General features: G+C 50.6%; 1 protein-coding gene across 1 annotated transcript in view; it reads left to right on the forward strand.

Moving 5' to 3' along the window:
• The first annotated feature begins 391 nt into the window (after positions 1 to 391).
• Positions 392 to 6,887, forward strand: part of rhocb (ras homolog family member Cb) — a 22,611-nt gene continuing 16,115 nt past the window's right edge. The window contains exon 1 of the mRNA XM_012829764.3: positions 392 to 574. The gene's annotated coding sequence lies outside the window, so the exon portion shown is untranslated. The remainder of the gene's footprint in view (positions 575 to 6,887) is intronic.

Consider the following 6,887-nt stretch of genomic DNA (forward strand, 5'->3'; position numbering starts at 1 on the left):
CCCAGGGTGCCAAGGCCTCTCGTTCATGAAAGTGAAATTGGAGTTTCTATCTTACTTATTATTCTGTGACCAACTCCACTACAGGCGAAAAGACAGTCGCAGAGGTTCGCCATGTAGGACGTGCTCTCTCTCCGCTATCGACTGCGCCCAACCCCGCACCTCTCCCTCTCTCTCCCTCCCTCTCTCTCTTTCTCTCTCTCTCTCTCCTTCTCTCTCTCCCTTTCTCTCTATCTCTCCTTTTCTCTCCCTCGCTCTCGCTCTCTCTCTCTCTGCCGCCCTCTCCCGGCTTCCCGGCGTTCTCTCGCAATCCGTGTTGTGCCAATGATGTCATTATTTTTTAACCATGGGAAGGGAGGAGATCCAAGCGATTCCAACGGCTGCACCTCCCCCTCAGCCAATAGCGATCGGGCACACATTCTTCAAGCCGTCAGGGGGTGACGTGTGGGAGGGTCCTCTCCGTGTCAGCCGCTCCACAGCAAAACCACTCATCTGGCCACACTGCAGCAGCACAGGCTGGCGGGGACACGGGCGGAAAAAAAGACGGAATAGCGTTTAAATCCAAGAGCGGAGTGAGGTAAGCAGCTCGTAACTGCACTGAAAATTGTTTCCGCGTTATTTCTCGTGTTTTCTGTCTGTCAGTGGTCTTTTAAACACAAACGGGAGCATATAATCGGTGACAGTTCAGCGGGGAGAGAAAAAAAGTAGGTGGTGGCTGGCCAGCGTGTGGCGTGTAGTTTGGACAGCATAACTTGACACAGTGTGTTGCTCGGATTTTCGCGGCGCTTATTGCCGCCGGTTGGTCGGTGGCAGAACATGTCGCGCGGAATGCGACCGAAAGTTGATTAGTGGACGCAGGGAACGCCACCTGTTTCGCGGGCTTGTCTGAGGCGCGCGGCGGTCCCCCCGCTCCGTAGGTCTGTGTAGTGATGTTTGTCAGTTGGCGGCCAGGGAGCGGCTTCCGTTAGTAGACTTGCACTGTGTGCGACTGCCTGCCTGTTGAGGATAACATCAGTGCTGTGATTTAGCAGCAGCAGCGGTATGCAGAACTCCATGTAGGCTAATTGTGTCATTTTTAATGACCTTTTCGTTTCGATGTCGATGGTGGGGTAGTTAGTTTAAGCCAGAAGAGTAAAAAGCAGGCGGTCGCTACGTTGTGTGTCCCGTTGCTTCACTGTTTCAGGGGAAAGTAAATATGTGCAACTTTCTCCACTCAAGTTTCGTTCGCAACATTGTAACCGTGGCCAGCGCCCGTGCTTTGGAATGTTGCTCCAGTTTTAAGTCGGTCAAACAGGTAGCCGAAATGTCGATGCGTTTTCTTTTTCAATCCTAGTGCTTCTGCACTGTCATTTGATTTTAGACATAGTGAAACTAAAGTTATTAATAATCTTCCATACAGTATCCTTGTAGAAAACGGTTGAACTGTGGAATGTTAGGCCACAGAGCCGAAACTTGCTTGTAACTCTACCCACCTCCCGGACCAGGGGAGGAGGTTTGTTTTGGTGTGGAAACCGCGTCTCGGTCTCAGCGGGGCAAACAAACAAACCGACACGGACAGGCGACATCACCACACCCAGATATGACACACTTACACACACACACACACACACACACACTCTCTGTCTATCACACACACACACACACACACACACACACACACACACACACACACACACACACACACACTGAATGTAAAATGAGTGTGTGCAAGTGAGTGTCACTTGCACACAGTCATTTTACCCGCCCTTTCAAGGCATCCAGCAATGACTGATGTAAACAATAGACAGTGATCTGTTGCTACGCTGAGAGCGTGGGCAGTGTTGATGATCTGAATAAATATGGAGTGAAAGTGCCGTGTGAACTGGTGCACGACCAGGGCTATAGGCCCATGAGAAATGTCCAGTCACGATTACACCACACACACACACACACACACCACAGGGGGTAGGCATGACCAAGGCTATAGTCCCATGAGAAATGTCCAGTCACGATTACATAACCCAGTTCATCAATTCACACGGACCCCACCCACACACATTAACGTGTCTGGCCCAGATAGACCACTGGCCCAGATAGGGCACTGACCCGGCGATACCCCCCCCACAGTAATGTGTCTGGCCCAGATAGGGCACTGACCCGGCGATACCCCCCCCCACAGTAATGTGTCTGGCCCAGATAGGGCACTGACCCGGCGATACCCCCCACCGTAACGCGTCTGGCCCAGATAGGGCACTGACCCGGCCGCGGCCGTTCCACTCCGGGGACTCCAGCCGTCTGGTCGGCGTCTCGGACTTCTGTGCTGATCTTGTTGAGGAGGCCGGAGGAGGTGAGAATGCACTCTTGGTGTAACTCCTCCCAAGGCTGTTTAACACACACAGCCTGTGTTAGATGTGATCGCTCGTGAGCGGGTTACACAGCTTGTGTTGAATGTGATCGCTCGTGAGCGGGTTACACAGCTTGTGTTGAATGTGATCGCTCGTGAGCGGGTTACACACAGCCTGTGTTGGATGTGATCCCTCGTGAACGGGTGTGTTACCCGGCCTGTGTTAAATGTGTGTTGAATGTAATCGCTCGTGAATGGGTTACACACCGCCTGTGTTAGTGTGATCGCGCGTGAGCGAGTCAGACCCTCATAATGCCCCTGGGAGTGGCGTCCTGTCTGTCTAGCGTGGGTCGGCAGCAGAGCTTGAGTTCTGACGTCCTGAATCGGACTTCATGACACGGGGTGAAGCACAAACACACGGCATTTATTAGAGCAGAGGACATGTAACCACATGTAAACAAAAGGTAAACAAACAAACAATAATAGAATTGTAAGAATAATAAGCTAGGTGTAGTGTCCTCCTGAGTGTCCATGTGCTAAGCATAGGTGTAGAGTGTGTATTGTCACTCTGATTGGCCCTGTCTGTGCGCTCTCACACTCTGCTGTCTGTGTCTGTGTCTGTGTGTGTGTGTGTGTGTGTGTGTGTGTGTGTGTGTGTGTGTGTGTGTCTCTGTGCGCTCTCACACTCTGCTGTCTGTGTGTGTGTGTGTGTCTGTGCGCTCTCACACTCTGCTGTGTGTGTGTGTGTGTGTGTGTCTGTGCGCTCTCACACTCTGCTGTGTGTGTGTGTGTGTGTGTGTGTGTGTGTGTGTCTGTGCACTCTCAAACTCTGCTGGGTAGCTGACAGCAGTCTAGGCCTGTGTGCACACACCCTGAAGGGGATGGCACATGACACATACGTTTCTGTCACATGACACATACGTTTCTGTCACATGACACATACGTTTCTGTTACATGACACAGACGTGTGTGTGTGTGTGTGTGTGTGTGTGCGCGTTTTTGAGCAGTGTTGCTGGGGAATCAAATTACTGGTTTCTAGTGTTCTGATTGGGATGGTCAGGATAGTGTTGGTGGGTTTTGGGTGATGACCTATTTGTGTGTGTACACGCGTGTGCCACTACATCAGTTTAAAATATATAAAATAATATATAAAACATACTGGGTGATGATGCACCTAAATGACTTTTGGCCGGCCACTTTTGACACTTTTCTATCCCTGTGAAGAGCGTTCATCCCAGTGGCGTGACCTGCTGTAACATCTTTATGCTTCACAGAGACTCAGGGCTCTGTTCTGTCAGGGTGACATCACAAAGCCACAGAGAGCATGATGGGAACAGGAGTGAGAGCATGCTGGTGACATCACAGAGGAACAGAGAGCATGATGGGAATTTGAGTGAGGGCATTCTATCAGCTTATGTAGGCCAGTGTAAGTGATGGGGGGGGGGGGGGGAGAAAGTTGTCAGGGAGGGTTTGAGAGTGAGGGACCCTCACGTGTCGTCTCCTTTGTCCCGTGTCCCAGGGCAACTGGTGTGGATCTCTCACTCACACACACACACACGCACACATGCACACACGCACACACACAGAGAGACACATATGCACAAACTCACACACACACTCTCTCTCTCTCTCTCTCTCTCTCTCTCCCTCCCTCTCTCTCTCAGTCTCTATGTATGTGTGTGTGTGTGTTGTGTGTGTGTGTGTGTACGTACGAGCGAGAGAGAGAGAAGAGGATTTGGTCTGGGTGTGTGTGTGCTCTATGAATAGGATGGCTCACCAACAGCCTGCCCACACACATCCACAGCCTTCAGGAAGTCAGCAAGTCAGAGAGAGAAAATGGACAGACTGATGAGAGGGAGAGGCAGATGAGAATGCTTCAAAAAAAGCAAAGAGAAAGCAGGACACAGGAATGGAGACAGAGAGAAGAGAGAGAGAGAGAGAGAGAGAGAGAGAGAGAGAGAGAGAGAGAGAGAGAGAGAGAGAGAGAGAGAGAGAGAGAGAGAGAGAGAGAGAGAGAGAGAGAGAGAGGATGGGGAGCAGGACGAGAAGGATAAAAGGAGGGACAGAGGATGGGGAGGAGGAGGAGGATGAAAGGAGGGTACAAATCTGAACGAGAGAGACACACACACGCACACACAGGTAACACAGCCAGACTAAGACCACACCACACCAAACAAAAGGCAGCATTCTCATCGGCACTACATGCTCAAGTCTTATCCGACCCTAATGCACTGCTGGTGTGACACAACACACACACACACACAGCTCCCATACGCCAGACAATAGCTTTAGTTCATGTGGGACAGACTTAGTCGTTGCTTTGCTCATTGCCCGTCAATGAAATTAGGGCCCAATGTGTGTGTGGGTGGGTGTGTGTGTGTGTGTGTGTGTTGGGGGGGGGGGGGTGTATGTGTGTACACTAGCATGCTGGTGTCTGAGTGAGCAATTTATACAAGAATAACTGATTTATGTTAGACCCAGATACATGGCGATCAGATTACCGGATTTCCCAGTGTGTGTAACCCCCTGCTTCACACTGTGTGTAAAAAAGTGTGTGTGTGTGTGTGTGTAGGGCCGTGTGTGTAGGTGTTTGTAGGGCCATGTGTGTGTCTGTGTGTGTGTGTGTGTGTGTGTGTTTGTGGTGTGGATGGATGGATTTTGATGTGTGTGTGTGTGTGTGTGTGTGTGCGTGTGTGTGTGTGTGTGTGTGTGAAAAATATTCAAGAAAAAAGAGCTCTGGTAGCAGACTGGTAGATACCCAAATTAAGAGAGACTAAGAGAGAACACACCACAACACACACACACACACACACCACACACACACACACACACACACACACACACAGGAGACTAAGAGAGAAGTTTGTCCTAAGTTCTCAGGGGCTGAGGTATGTGGCACATGCGTGTTGTGGACTACAGTTCATCCACACACACACACACACACACACACACACACACACACACACACACACACACACACACACACACGGACCTACAGTTCATCCAGGTTCACTGACAAAACTGGGACAGTGGCACACATCCAAGCAACACACACACGCACACACACACACAACACACACCACACACACACACACACCTTTTGTCAGAGGAGAATGAGGACAACACTATTGGTGGGGTCAGATACAAACAGGAGGACTCACAGGAGGACCACATGGAGAGAGTGGGGGGGGGGGGGGGGAGAGAGAGAGAGGGGAGTGTGTGTAGGGGGGGGGAGAGAGAGGGAGGAGTGTGTGTATGGGGGGGGGGAGAGAGGATGTGTGTAGGGGGGGAGAGAGAAGAGTAGGAGAGAGAGGAGTGTGTGTAGGGGGGGGAGAGAGAGAGGAGTGTGTGTGTGGGGGGGGGGGGGAGAAAGAGTAGGAGAGAGAGGAGTGTGCGTATGTGTGTGTGGGGGGGGTGGTGTGTGTGCGCGTGGATGGATGGATTTGAGTGCATGCGAGACATCTGAGTGTATTTATCCAAAAAGTCACACTGGGCATCACAATAGTATTTGCAGGGTCACTTCACAGAAGGAAAAAAATATATAAAATATATCACACAAAAATATTGTCTGTCAAAATGACAAAGAGCATGCACACACACACACAAACACACACATTTGAACTCGTCGCAGTCGAGGCCAAGTGCCTGACAAATATCACACATCCGATGTGTGCGTGTGTGTGTGTGTGTGTGGTGTGTGTGCGTGTGCGTGTGTGTGGTGTGTGTGCGTGTGCGTGTGCGAGTGTGTGTGAGTGTGAGTGTGTGTGTTTCAAGGCTCTTCTCTGCTGTTATGGGGTTTGTCATTTGTCATGTGCCATTTTCTAAACTGTGTCCAGCAATCAAATTGTGCGTGCGTGTGTGTGTGTGTGTTTGAGCAAGAAAGACAGGGTACGTGTGTGTGTGTGCGTGTGTGTGAGCAAGAAAGAGATGGTGAGTGTGTGTGTGTGTGTGTTTGAGCAAGAAAGACAGGGTACGTGTGTGTGTGTCTGTGTGTGTGTGCGTGTGTGTGAGCAAGAAAGAGAGGGTGTGTGTGTGTGTGTGTGTGTGTGTGTGTGTGTGTGTGTGTGTGTGTGTGTGTGTGTGTGTGTGTGTGTGTGTGTGCGCGCGTGTGTGTGAGCAAGAAAGAGAGGGTGAGTGTGTGTGTGTGTACAGATGTCATGGTAGCACCATTGAGTAGGAAAAGAAAAGCAAAGTAAAGAAAGGAAAATGAGGCCATGTTTGGCATGCTCTACATGCTGTGTGTGTGTGTGTGTGTGTGTGTGTGTGTGTGTGATTGAAGGCTCTTCTCTGGCATGCTCTACATGCTGTGTTGGGGGTGTTTTCAGTCGGGCATGCTGTGGCCTACCCCGGGGGCCTGGACTGAAGGAGGAAGGACACACACACACACACACACACACATCCTGGCTCTTAATCACGCCATAATGGCTCCACATACCATGCTGGGATTCTAACGCACTGGTGTGACTGGAGGGTGTGTCTGTGTGTGTGTAAGCTATATGTCTGTGTGTGTGTAAGCTATATGTCTGTGTGTGTGTAGGCTATATGTGTGTGTGTGTGTGTGTGTAGG

This window comes from Clupea harengus, chromosome 4 (assembly GCF_900700415.2).
Source record: "Clupea harengus chromosome 4, Ch_v2.0.2, whole genome shotgun sequence".
Classification (NCBI taxonomy): Eukaryota; Metazoa; Chordata; class Actinopteri; order Clupeiformes; family Clupeidae; genus Clupea; species Clupea harengus.